General features: G+C 38.2%; 1 pseudogene; it reads right to left on the reverse strand.

Moving 5' to 3' along the window:
- Positions 1 to 6,139: 6,139 nt before the first annotated feature.
- Positions 6,140 to 14,820, reverse strand: part of LOC136299567 (sodium channel protein type 5 subunit alpha-like) — a 38,348-nt pseudogene continuing 29,667 nt past the window's right edge.

The raw sequence follows: 14,820 nt of genomic DNA on the forward strand, positions 1-14,820 counted from the left end.
CTGGTATAATATACTATGGATACACGAGCCTATTTACAGCTATAAATGCCAAAACTGGGTGTTTTCTTCCCAAATAAATCAAAGGTCGTGTGGCTGGGGACATGCTTTTATGTTCTGAACATTTTCATTCTTATATGCTTACAAGAATAAATAAAAAATATTTATTTTCTTATTTGCTGGGTGCCAGACAGGAAACGCATTCAACAAAATATTTGTAGAGGCTGGTTAAATTCTCCTATCCTGTCCATCAGGTTTTCATCGTGCAGTTTCTCTCAACACATAAAATATAAAGAAATTAAGTTGGAAAGGGAAAAAGATGGAAAAGGGTGAGAGGGAAAGGGTGAGAGGGAAAGGGAAAGGGAAAGGGAAAGGGAAAGGGAAAGGGAAAGGGAAAGGGAAAGGGAAAGGGAAAGGGAAAGGGAAAGGGAAAGGGAAAGGGAAAGGGAAAGGGAAAGGGAAAGGGAAAGGGAAGGAAATGCTTGTATTCATCCACAAGCTTCATACAACATCCCACTCAATTACTGAGCCTACTCAGTTCTGCTGAAACTGGATTCAGTTTCTTTTTCTCTGGGTGGAAGGTTGACTTTTGACATAAAGGATCTTCTCCTTTAGCAAAAAGAAATCATCTGTTCCCAATACAAGAGCTGGTGCACCAGGGATTAGTTTTTAAGGTAGCAAAATCTGGTGGTTTTCACACACACACACTCTCTCACACAAAAATGGTCCATAGGAATCTTTACAGCAATGTTGGTACGTTTTTGGGTCATAGAAACTTTTATTTGTGAGATGGTGGGGCCATCAGTAGCCTTTGGTTTAAAATTCAAGCAAAAGCTAAAGGTATGGCCTTAATAGCTGGGTTTGATTACATCCAAAAATCTCAAAATTCTTGGGATTTAGGGGAATATGCAAGCATGCTCCCACTTTTCATTTACTGCACTGGGCAGCTTTAGGACTCTATTCATTTTTTGGGGTACATGCACATGAGATACCTGATATATAATCGTGTGATTCCTAAGTGTTTGGAAAGGGCAGACTTTACCTGGGGGTTTACTTTGCTGCCTGGAATCTGAGGCCAGTCAAAGACTTTCCTCTCTACTGGGGTAAAGGACTTGAAAATTCAAGTTTGAATTTAGCAGAACTGACACCAGGGAAAGGCCACCAGCCTTATAAATCCAGTGAATTCCTCTTTGCTCTTCCACACCAGAGAAAGACGGAATTAGACAAAGGCCTTACAAGCAGGATGGAATAACGTTTGGTTATGCAGAGAAGCAGGTTTACTAAATCACCTTCAGAGAACCAGAAAGTGTTTTGTGCCATTTACAGTGATCCTCTGCTTTAATCCATGAGAAATGGAGACTGTGGAAGCAGTGGTTTGAAAATGTGCATTTTCCAGTGAGGAATGGCCCACTGGGCACTGGCATGAGATGAGTGGGGCAATGAGGTGGCACCTGGAAATGAAAGCCTCTGCCAACCCAACCCATTGTTTTCCCTTTACTACAGCTGAGTGTGGCATTCAAATCCATTAATTCGCATCACCAAACCTGGAAATATGGAGACAGATTTCAATTTACTTCTTATATATTATTCATGGCGTGCTATGAAACATTATGGAGTTAATTTAATTGCACTGCAATTAAAATACCTGTTTCTGTGTACATAGGTAAACATGCAAAATTTAAAGCCTTAAGTGAAGATGGTTGTTGTCACTGTTTTTATAAGCATTGAGATGAGAAAATTGGTTCTAAAATAATAATTTTTTGCTTTTACCATTGCCCTGTCTTTGGCAAACAGAAAAGCTTTTCTCTAAATGTTTGCTCATTTGTATTCTTGACCCTGGATAATTTCAGAAAGAAGAACAGCTATGTCTGCTTCTCAGAGTCCAATAATCCAAGCAGATTCTTTCAGCTGTCCCAAGCATGGAGCACGAGATGTTTAATGTCAAATTTAGTTATTTCAATATATTTGATTTTACATGGGATTTGGATTCAGCTGAATGATACACAATCTGCTGGAACCTGTGGTGGTAGGACTGCTCCCCTCCCACTCCCCCAGGCTGCACTGAGATCTCAGAAATGCTCATTAGGGCTCAGCCTTGAACAGCTCTTGGGCTGAGCTTATCAGGAACACTGTCAGGCTCCCTGGAACTTGGGCTGTTTAATGAGCTCCTGCTTTTTAACCAACAGCCTTGGAAACTCATTTGTCTTGCCTGGGTAACAGCCCAAGTGGAACAGCATCTTTGCTATTGAGCTTTCGAAGAAAGTTACAAACCCACATTTTGTCCAGGATGGAAAATCATTATGACCAAAGGCAAACCTCTTGCAACCCTATAAGCAGCAGCCCAAAGTGAGACCCTTTGAGCTCTCCTGGTCACAGAGGGCTGTGACCAGAATCTTCCTCTGAGTGGGGCCACTCAAGCTTGTGAAAACTCTTGAGGTTGATGTGCTCAGGGGATTGCTGCTGAAAGCTGATCATGGAGCCTGGGCTGACACTCCCACTCCTCAAGGCTCAACATTTCATCCCCTTAGAAGATGCAAAGGCATCTGCCCTGAGCACTTCACTGAACCAAAGTGGAAGTTTTCAGATTCCTTTAGGTTTGTGTGTGTGAGTGTGAATATTGTGCAGCAAATGTACCAGGAATGTTGCTCTCTTGGATTCATTGGAGTCCTGAGTAGGCCTATGGGTGAGTTATTGTTGTGCCTAGAGAAAATTCTATAGAATCTTTGGTTAAATTGTTTAAATTAGGTTATCAATTAAGCCCTGCTAAAATCAAATATTGTTAAAACCTTTAGCCTAAATTGTTGGTCAGGTCCCAGGCTAAGTTTGGCAGGATGGTCCACTGTGAACCTTGTGACTCAGTGGGAGAATTTCCCTTATTCCTTTTTATCCTTATACTTCCCCAGCCTTACTCTTTTTCCACACCCATCCTCCACACAGGTCATTTTGGGTTGATTTTAGTTTTAGACTGATTTATTTTAGATTTTAGCCTGATTTTTGCCGATGTGTTTTGACCACCTAGTAAGTAGCAGAGTGAACCTTGCTAATGAACTTCATCGCTCTTTTACTTTCATATCGAAGCTGCTTTTGCCAGTGACTCTTTGAGCAAATTAAAACTCTCATTTGTGGCAAAATCAAAATACAAATATAAGGTTACACTTAGCAAAATACAGCAACATAAAATTTCAATCACAATACTTGTGTGAGCTCCACTACCCTCTTATTGATGGATTCCCAGGTGCGTTATAAAATCCCAGTCTTGTACATGAATTCTCTCTTTCCTATCTGGGTTTTTTGGGAGTCTGTATGGTTGCCTGTTTGTTAAGGGGTGAGCCCCCCATTCTGGAAAGTAAGGGCCATTAGCTCCTACCCATCATATTTGATGTTCTGGCAGTCATGGGATCATCTATCTTGTGCAGAGCTGGCAGACAAAACAATTTAGAAGAGGAAGCTGAAGATAAGTGCAATGGACGTAATGGACATAAGCACAAGTGTTTTATTGAATGGGATGTCAGAGAGCCTGATAAATGAGTGATGGGCACCACACATGTTTAGGAAGGGAATGTCATTCTCTAAAGATGCTGTAGTGGAAACCTGTTGCTGTTGTTTTTATTGAAGCTTACTGTTATCCCATTGAAAGGGGAAGAAATTTTCTGTATACCTAGTTCAGGATGGGGTGGGGGAGGGGAAGAAAGAGCTGGAAATGTTTTGGTGAATTTCTGTGCACAGATGTTGGAGAATCTGTCTTCTCATGCAAACACAGATTTCTGGCTGCAGCAGTTACAGGCTTCACTGGTAGCACCAGCGAAAAAAATATACCAAAGTGAAGAACACAAGGATGGCTTTTTATTTGCCTCATCATGTCTGTGCTATTACTTCAGCCAGAAGCACAAATAATTGGAGTAAGGCTATGAAATCTTTGCTCATAAATTCTGCAGAGACTGCTGAGACTGGTACCATTACTAAAATACTACTTCCAGTTCTACCCTCTTCATTTCAAGAAAGGTATGGCTATATAAAAGAAACCTAGAAAAGAGCTGCTCTTTCCAGTGACCACTTTAAATTGTCCCTGGGGACAAATTCTACCCAATGTTTGAGCAGCAAGGTAGGGTGGCTGTTGTCTGAAATCTATCCTATGGATATCTAACTTTGCAATGCTCCTGCATAAACCCAACTCCTAGAGGAAACTGGAGAGGAAACTTCAATTGCTCTCAGTCTGCCCAGAACTTGAACAACTCTGCATTGAGGTAACAACTATCATTAAAATCAGCTTCGCCTGTCTTACCTAAACTCCATGGAACCACAAAGCAGATAACTGCAACAGATTTGCCCAAACAGCTATACTTTCCTGAGGAGTTGCCAAAACATCTCTATTATTCTTTCAAAAGTCTCTGAAGATCAATAAAACCACTTACTAAGTTGATGCCTTCACATATTTTCCCTGGAACTGGCAGAGCAAAGAATCAAAATTTGTGCCACCACGTTCAGCTCTGACACTTCTCAGTACCTTCATCCAAATATATTTAATGGATGAGGGTAGAAACTTGCAGAAAGAAATCTGACATGATGATTTAGAAGTCACAGAGAACTCCTAATTTAGTTTCCAGGGGTGGGCAGGTGAGAAATCTCTTGTTAATTTGTCCTAGACTAGAGACTAGATGGGCATGTCCAAAATAGTATCAATTGATAGACTCCCAGGTTGTTGATTAAAGTGTCTATTTATCCATAATATTTAAGTTTGAAAAGCATGTGGCTTGATTTTAGCTGGTGGTAGCTAATGAAAGCATTTGAACACAGTTCCTGCATCTTTGAAACCCTTACCATAAATATTGAATAATTTGTTCTACTTGGTTCCAGCTCAACAGATCCCACTTCCAGCCATAACCCTGACCTCTGCCTAAAGCTGCTCAGGTTGTTTGGTGTGCTCTTCTTATGGGAATATTCACTCTAAACATGAATTATAAGAGGATATTTTGGGATGTCTTCCTACACCACTTAAGTTGTGAGGATTTCTCATGTTGAGAGAGAATGTTTAGCTCACTGATGGCTTTGGACAGTGACACTGCAGATGACACACTTGTCAAGCACAATAACCTCTGGTAGGGTCAGGGCTAAGATGAAATGATGAGATTCTCTTTCTGGTACCTTTCATAGAATCACAGAATGATTTGGGTTGAAAGGGACTTTAAAGATCATCCAGTTTCCACCTCCCTGCCATGGGCAAGGAACCTTCCACTAGAGGTTATTTCTTCTCAAATAACTTATTTACACATGAAGTCTCTTTGAGTCCTGAGGAAACAGTAACTGAGGAACTCCAGAAAGTAAAAGGACAATTTCCACAAAACCTTTGGGGAACCTGCTATGAGGGTTACAGTGCTACCACAAAAGTAGGAAAAAACTATTATTTCCCAGGGGTCTGTTTCATTCTATTTCTACACAGGAACAGTGACACATGGAAATGTAAAACAGAGATCTGCACCACCAATAAGGAGGCAATGATGGTTTGTAATCTACTGCTGATCCTCAGAAATTCCCTGGGAGCTCCACATTCACAGTGTTTCCTGACTGGAGGGATCCAGTGTCCCTTTGTTTCTGCTGTTCTCTGATTTAAGTATTGAACTTCACAAACAGAAAGGAATATTCTTCCTCTGTGTTCCAAGCATTCCTGGATTTCTCACAGAGGTCACATAAATCCAGGCAGTTTTACCTGGAGGAATTCACAGTTCCAGATTAACAGAGTGGTCCAAAGCTCCCACCTTTTCACTTCTTTAACTCATCGCCATTTACAGACTTACTAAAGAAACTCTACATTGCTTCAGGAGCTGAACTGGCTTTTGGACAAATCCGGCAGGAAGAAGCTGCAACAGCTGGATATCACCATTCTCCTTCCAACCCTGCAACAGCCTGCTAAGGCAATTTTAATTCTTAAACAATACTAAAGAATTAGTCAGACTTTTAAATTAGCCCCGTGGTGAATTCAGGTGGTTTTGTATGTTGCTGAGAATCACAGAATCACTAAGGATGTGTTCATGCCAGGTGTGATTTTGTCCAAAAATTCTGCCCCTGCAACGGAAATAAAGTGTTCATCTTCAAAGTATTTCTACGTATGGACAGAGAACCTGGTGTTGCATTCAAACAAATATTTTTTAATTGCAGAAATCAGAGTGATTAATGTTTTAAATTCTCTTACATGGTTTTTCCAATATTTCCTTCTTTTCCAATATGCAAGAACAAAGCCGTCTTACCTCTTGTCTAAAAAACATTTCCTTTTTCAGTGCTATAGAGAAATGCTTGAACTACCCTTTTGTGAAGTCCAAGCACAGGAGAACAATTTTATTCTTTTTCACTACCATTAAGGTGTATCAGACATCAGAACAGTCGACAAGCAAGCACTTACTGAGATCTGTGGCTAACTTGAAAGCCCAGGACAGGGAAAAAGAGACTTGTGACACTTTTCTTCTGAACAATTTAGAGTTAATTTAGTACCCCTACGCTGAAGTGAGTGAGTTTCACCTGTTTCACTGAAGACTGGCCACGTCCTAAACCACAGTAAATGCTGCCATCTAATGGAGCCTGATTGTTGAACAAAAGCTGTTGGTTCATTCCAGAGCTCATTCCAGCTCACACTGAATAAAATTTTTAGTTTCACCTGACCAGCATCACTGTGCATGGAACAATCCAGACTGGACAGACCCATCCAGTGTCTCTGCATCCCACTGCCCAGGGCTGCTGAGCCCTGAGTTCTCCTGAGAGCTCTGCAGAGCTTTTCTTAATGAACAGAAGCTGGTTCTGAACATAACCATAGAATCATTAAGGCTGGAAAATGCCCCCAAGATCATCAAGTCCTCCCTTTGATTGCACACCTCCATGCTCACTAAGCCACAGCACCAAGTGCCACATCCACTCTTTTTTTGCACACTGCCAGAGGCAGGGACTCCACCACTTCCCTGGCGAGGCTGTTCCAATGTTTGATCATAGTAACTGTAGTTCAAATTATACTGTATCCGAGCTCTTTAACTCTTAGTTTGTCTGTGCCTTTATTTGTCCTGAAAATAGCTTAGTTTTGACTAAATCTGTCCTATTTTAACAGTCTTTAACACGGTAAATTACAGTAAAAATTCATTACTTTATGTTCTTGATATTCTTAGCCTGAAAATGCTGAATCTTTTCTGACTCCCCGTGAATAGCAAAATATTTTCAGTTTCCTTGGGCTAATAGGTAGCTACTTTGGGAAAACTATATTACTGTTGTTCTACCCCTCAATAATAGATTATGTCTTGTAATAAATGAAATTGAAGATACTTCTTAGAAAACAGACAAAAAACATTTTAACCACCTGAAGTCCTTATTGAACAATCGGAACCAGTCATATTCCAAACTGGAAAAAAAATCAATAAAATATTATTACCCATAATTCACACTTTTTTTTTTCAGAATTCGTGAAATAAATGCTTTTTTTAACTTTAATAAATATTATCTTACAAGATACGCCATGAACTTCTTTGCAGATTACTATGTGTTTTCTAGGGATAAAGTATAATGCTGGAATTTTATGTACAACTATTCTTTTCTGGAAACAATATCTCTTGCACAACATTCTTGGATTTTGACTGTGATTACAACAATTTTCATACACTGAATGATACAAAGAACAAATTAGGTACAACTTTCAGGCACAGGCAACTGAGGATGGTCTGTTAAATCCCTTTGGGTGTTTGTGTAAAGACACCTCCAAAATTCTTAGGCATAAACAAATCCATTCAAAAATATTAGGAAGAGAAGGAGGGTCCCAAAACCATCAAAATTAAAGGCTGATTATACTCAACTGTCTTGAGTGAGCTCTTTTACCAAAGTGCAGTAATTACTTAATTTTGCTACAATAAAGTCTGGAAAAATTGGTTCTCCCTAAAGACATATACCTTATTCTATATCCTTTTGCGTTTATAAAGAAGTGCTCACAACTGATCTTTGACAGCCACAAAATAACCTCACCAACTCCACTAGCTGAGGAAAAAAATTCCGTGCTTTGATTTTCCTCTAATATTTATGACATAGCTGTTCAAATCTTAATTGCTTTAAGGAGCATTTGAAAATCTGAACGGTTACAACACTTGAAGGCTGCCATTATTATTTTAATTTAGAGTATTTGTGGGATCAAAATATGGTCTCCACCTGAAAATAAGTGGTATTGGTTTAAGTGGAAATGCTGCAGCCAGGAGTAACCTCACAAGTCAAGCTTATTGCTGTCCGTCTCAGCAAAGTCACCATAAAAAAAAGGGAGGGATATGGAAGAAGCAGGACGTAATTTCTCTGTCTTCTTACCATGATTTTCATTAAGCAGTGACTCAAGAAGACTTTGCTTGTCCTGTATTTCTCGTTCAAAGACAGCACTGTTATGTTTACAGTTGTATAAAGACACATTTTCGACAGAACGTTGTTTCAAATACCTCCTGAAGGCCCTTTGAATAACAACAGCTGACACTTCCTCTTGTTTCCTTCTAAGGGTAGAAGAAATTGGGCTGTAACAACTTTTAGATGGATTTCTATCTGCAATCTTTTCTTCCATGTTTAATTCGAGACTCTCCAAATCTCCAGATTCTCCCAAGACCCTTTTAGTGAAAGCCAGCAAGATATCCAAGCAATGGATCTTATCTCCACTAACGATAGGGATGTCCATGGATATGAGCTGGATTTTGTTAGGCTTTGGGATGCGCAAGGGGTCTGCCAGTGCATCTGCAAAGTCTGAAAGAGCAGAATAATCAATAAACTGTGTTGCCAGAGGGTCAAACTTTCCCCATGTCTCATAAAACATATCAAAGTCATCCTCACAAAGAGGATCCGTGCTCTCCTCAGTGGCAACACTGAAGTTCTCTAAGATGACAGCTATGTACATATTTACAACAATGAGAAATGATATAATGACATAGCTTACAAAATAAAAAATACCAAAGCCCTTATTTACGCAATTATTTTTCTCTGTTCCTGTTACATTTAACTGGGGAGGACATGTATCAGGCGCTTTTAGCACAGGACTCAAAAGACCATCCCAGCCAGCTGATGTGGTAATTTGGAAGAGGCAGAGAATGCTACCACAAAATGTTTGGAAGTTAAAAATGTTATCAATCCCACCCTCCAAGCGGAGACAGGCAAAGTTTGCCATGCCCACGATGGCATAAATGAACATAATCAGGAAAAGCAAAAGGCCAATGTTGACCAGTGCAGGAAGAGACATCAGCAATGCAAAAAGAAGAGTTCGAATTCCTTTGGCTCTGCGAATAATTCTCAGGATTCGACCAATCCGCGCCAAACGAAAAGTTCTCAAAACCGTAGGGGAGAAGAGAGATTGAAATGCTTCAGAAACTCCAAGACCTTTGAAAGGAAAAAGAGAACAAAATGTTGTCAGGTCAAGTTATTCAAATAAATGTCTGTTTTGTTATAGTCTGTGCTTTAGGTATCGGAAGTAATGCTGATCATATTACACTGCTGTCACTATAAACATCATTAATTCTCAAACTGCTCAGGTAAAAGCTCAGGTAAAGAAGGAAAGTTTGTAATACCTTTCAATATTGAAGAGGCATCAAGATTTCTGCATAGTTTGGAAGCTGCGTTCTTCCAAGTTTCCCTACTTTGGGAAGTGAATTTATGCATTCATTGCTCAAGTACCTAAAAAATCCTTTTAAATCCAGTCAGGTGCTGTGCTGGAAGCTCTGGGACTGTCTCTGAGCCACTATTTGAGTGCTGTTTCTTCTGCAGGCCTAAGCCTAAATGTGAGACTTTGCCTAATGCTTGGCACTCAAATGAGATCAGAGAAAAGCAGGAATAAAATAAAGGAAAATAGTCTCTCAGTGTTTATCCCCCATAACACCTCATTCTATGACCCTACCGTCACAGAAATGACACAGTAGTAATACAAATGACTACAAACAGAAGACTTAAGAAGTCATAATTTTTCTGTTGTACACGATGGCAAAAGGCTCCCATGCTTAGGCAAGAAGCAGAGAACTCTGAGCAGTTTTTCTTTCCCAACCTTTATTATATGATATGACTTGAGCCTGAGTAGGAAGAACAGACAAAATAAACTGTACGAGAAACTAGAGCTGTGTATGACCCTTTGCAGAGTAAATAATCAGCATCTAGTCTTATTTCAAGAGCCAAAAAAACCACAAGCCAGTTTAAATAATTTTTTCAGTCACAAGTAGTGGTCCAGATTTAGAATGGTGTTGAGCAATCAAATTTTCCTGAGCTTTCTAAGTCTGCAACTGGGCTTTGCCTTCTTTAGAGCAAGTCCTGAAATATTAAATTAATCCCCATTTTTGATGCAAACATATTTTTAACCTGAACTTTCTTTTACTGTGGAAACAACAACTAATGTGACAACATGTAAATTGAAAGCATAAAACATTAGACAACAGGTTAAGTAAAATAACTTTAAAAGGTGTCACTGAATTAAATTAATATTCTCTTAATTCCTCAATAAAAATCAGAATTAAAAAAAAAAATTGAAAACTCCATTTACCTTTTCATACTCTGCAAAAATATAAGGGAAAACAATAAATGCATCCTTTTAGAAGGAATCATGCAGCAGATAGTTTGAAAAAGTACAATGGATCTGGAATTTGTTTATCAAAACCTATATAGCTGGTTACTTCAAACTGGGTTTTGGCTTAATATTGGTAAGACACATTACCTGACCTAATGATTGATACTTACTCACTATTGAAAGGACCACGACACTGAAATCAAACACGTTCCAGCCGCTTCCAAAGTAGTAGTGTCTTAAGGCCAGTATTTTTATGACACATTCTGCAGTGAATACAGCCACAAAAAAATAGTTGATTTTATTAAGAACCTCCTTGGTGCCTTTCTGGTTGTTTTCTGCCATCATGACAATCATATTTAGACAGATGAAAATCACAGTGGTGATGTCAAAAGCTTTGTGAGATACGACGTCAAACAGCAACCCTTGGAATGCATTCTGTGGAGAGAATGAGAACTACTTAAATGCCACTTCTGAGACCCAGTCTGCATTCAAATATTAATCAGTAATTTGTGCTTAGGAAAGGAATTTAAGATAAATTAAATTAAATTAAAAACAAGCTACTATAAGCATTTTTAGGTGATTTCTTTAGACCCTCAAAGAAAACTCACAGTACTTTCAGTATTTTCAGGCATCACGCAAGCACACTGGCTTTGAAAAAAATATATACCTGGAAAATATTCAGAGTACATTGTGATTGCTCTTTCAATATAAATATTTATTGAAGCAGATATATTAAGATAAGCAATTCTAATTAAGATGTCATAAGCAGGAAAAACTGAGTAGTTACTGTGCAAAGCCAGGCCTGGAATTAAATTTCAGAAAATGTAAGAAATAAAGCATAAGATTATTTAAAAGCAAATAACAGCCATGGGGCATGTACTGCTCTCTATTCATTCTCACCTGCAATATTCCAATCTAGTTGCAGAAGCAACATCATGCAACTTAAATAACCAAGATCATGTTATGAATATCAAATACTTAACACGAACTGGTTTAAAAAGTTTGTATATTTGAGTAGGTGAAAATAGGTTGTAAAACTCCTTAATTAATACCCTCAAAGACGACTGTGTTGGATGGAATTTTTAAACAAAGAGAGAGTAAAATCTAAATAATATATTGACTAAGGAAGATGAGGGGCTTTAATGCAAAGTTTATTTCCCAATGCCCAGCTACTGAGTTTAAATATCATCATTTTTATATCCTTTGTCACGTTCTTTTTAAGGTGGTCTCACCGATGGTCTTGGGATGGGTTTTTGGGGTTTCTTGGATCCAAGTTTTTTTAGGGCACTATAGTACTTTTTCTGTTCCTCAGTCAAAAATAGATCTTTTCCACCTAAGTAAAGAGGAAGAATATTGCTGTTCAGATGAAGTCAAATAAATACCAACAAATTTATGTTAAAAACAGTAAGTTGCAAGTTGTCACGAGTGGGATCTCAGAGAGCACAGAGACCAAATATGTCTTCACCATTTCTTCTTTTCCCCTTGATCTTTGATCTGATCTGGGTTGATCATGAAAGTCAAGTCCAGGCAGTGACCCCAAGTCAGTTCCTTCAAGTGTAAGAGCCTTTCTGAAGTTTTGCAAACCTATTTCCTATTTTCAAAATTACATAAGATTCATCAAGAAGTAGAATATTTTATATTTTTGGGAGAGGTAGAAACAGAAGTACTTTGCTGGACTAGCAAGTAAATAGAGGGTGATGAATAAGCATTTTGGGACCAAATTCTATGGGGGGTTCCTGGCAATGAATTTCTTGTTACCCTCCAAACCACCTATATTACTGAGCAATCACTTGGAACCCAGTAATCAGAAATCACTCATCATAAAAGCATTGAGTGATCAGCATTTTGTACAACGAACACATAACAATGTTCAGTGGGGCATCTGCAATTGGAATCACTCCAGCAAAACTTCTGAAAATTGTGCTTAATTTCACTACATGTAATCTCCACAAAAAGCCCAAAGAAGCAGAAAAGAAATGAAAGAGAAAAATGAAAAATAATAAAAAAAATGTCAGTTACAGCATGTACTATGAAAAGGAAAAAGGTGTTACATCCACGTAAACTTCTGGCAAATGTTCAAGCTTATAAAGTACTTAACCTTTTTATCTATTGGGATTATTGTAACTGGGACTTTGCTATAAAAGGAAAGTCTTACAGTGAAGTTGGACTGTTGTTCCTCAATCCCTACACATCCTTTCTCTGTCCAAATCCAGAGAACAGAAGAATATCCTGTGGGTTTTATTTTTATCTTTATCTACCAAAGGCAGTAATACTTTGACACTTGGTGTATAAATCAGCCTGTGGAAATAATAAATTATTCCAGTAGAGATTCTGTCTTCCAAATGAGAACCTTGAAATTGCACACCTCCTGTTGGGGTCTGCTTTTCTGGTATTTTTTCAATGAGCAAGATGCTTCTTTGTTGTAAGACTTCCAAGTGGATTAATTGACACAATTTCCCTCGATATTCTGGATACTTTAAGCCCTTGAATGAGTCAGGACAGAACTCAAGTGATAAATAGCCTTGGCACAAGGAAAGAGAAGTGTTCCAGGGAGGGATGACTGTTGCTTTTGTTTGCTGCATTTTCCATTCTAAAATTTTGTCTTCCATTTCTTACTGAATAACAAGAACAGGGAATATAAGAACTATAAGGAAAAAAGTGGAAGAATTGCTTCATGGGCTTTAAGCAGCCTTTAAATTTCTACACAGTCTCCTCCTGGGGTCATGTCTTGGATTCCAATGCAGATTTTTTTTAAAACCACACTAAATAAATCTGTACATTTATTTTGTAGACAAATGACTTTTTAAAGTGTAGCTAGTTTTAGAAGTTCTGATTGACAAGATCTTTTCAAGGTTCTTTATCAGGAAAGCAAAGGTTACTCCTTCCATGACTGTTTCTTCCATGACTGATTACCCTGCTCACATTTATGAGGAGTTTACTCTCAGCAAAAAGGGTTATTCTGCTGCCCAAAGCAAATCCTCAAAGCTGAAGAAAAGAATTCCATTCTCATGTAGCAAAGTCTAGGCAACTTTTTTGACTTCTCATTTCTAAAGCTACTACTCCTTTCTCCTGGTCCTCTACTGAGAACAAATTCAGGACTTAGCAGGAAAATACAATTCACAGGTAAAAGCCTTGAAGAAAAGGGGATTCCTGTCTTCAAAGCTTGGTTTGAAATGATATTATTTTAGATTCATCTATACTTATTTCAAAATGTTAGACCTCTAGATGTTGAACCAGCATACAGTAAATCAAATTGGGATTACAGGAAACTATGGATTAGCTCATGTAGTACTTATCTTTTTTCTTTGCTGGTTAAAATTGCTGATAACCACTCCAATGAAAAGGTTCAGCATGAAGAAAGATCCAAAAATAATGAAAACCACAAAGAAGGCATACATGCGAAAGCGTGCTTCAAACTTTGGCTGTTGATTGATCTGTTAAAAAAAATAAATCAGAAAAATAATATTGGCAAAAATGAGATAATCTTAGCTTTGTCATTTGCAATTTATTATAGCAGATCTTTTTATTGTCATGAGGGATAAAGTATTTCTACACATTTAAACCTTTATCTAGATGTACAAGCAGAACAACTGTCTTGCTCTATCTTGTTACTATTTGTAAAGATAATTAAAAACAGAGCCAAGTCCTGCTGTAGCAAAGTTTTTAGTAATAAATAAACAGTCCCAATCAGCAGGGATCCTGTGAATGCCCTGATTAGAAAAACAGCTAAGATTAATCCTAATGGTGAATTCCATCCTTTGGGATGCTATCCCAGGCAAGAAGCAATTTAAACCAGTCATACAATGAACAATATTGTTATTTAGCTCCTATTTAACTACAGCCAAGAGTGCAGCTATGGAACATGCAAGAAAAAATGCAAACTCAACTAAATACAGAAAAGTAAATCACACTGTGCTAGTATGAGAGTGAGAAACAGGACATGCAAATAGGGAGGATGTCAAATGCAGGGAAGAAAACCTCCTCAAATAACTGATAAAGCTGCAGGCTGTTTCACTTCTACTACACATGTCCAAAAGGGAAGAAAATTTTCTTCAGAGGCACAGTCATATTCTGTTTCCAAATCAGACTTGTACATAATTTCATATTATCTTGCCCTCTTTTTGTGTGGTATCACTCTATTGTGACTAGTTTCTTTAAGTTCAGATATTTGGTACTCCAAGGATTATTGTTTCAATGTGCAGCTGGATGCACTCATCCACTTGTATTTTGACCTGATGTTGCAAACAAAGCCGAAAAATTAATTGTATGGATAGAAAAGGGAAGAA

This window comes from Chamaea fasciata, unplaced genomic scaffold (assembly GCF_029207755.1).
Source record: "Chamaea fasciata isolate MVZ Bird 193981 ecotype frontalis unplaced genomic scaffold, bChaFas1.0.hap1 SCAF_1, whole genome shotgun sequence".
In the NCBI taxonomy this organism is placed as follows: Eukaryota; Metazoa; Chordata; class Aves; order Passeriformes; family Sylviidae; genus Chamaea; species Chamaea fasciata.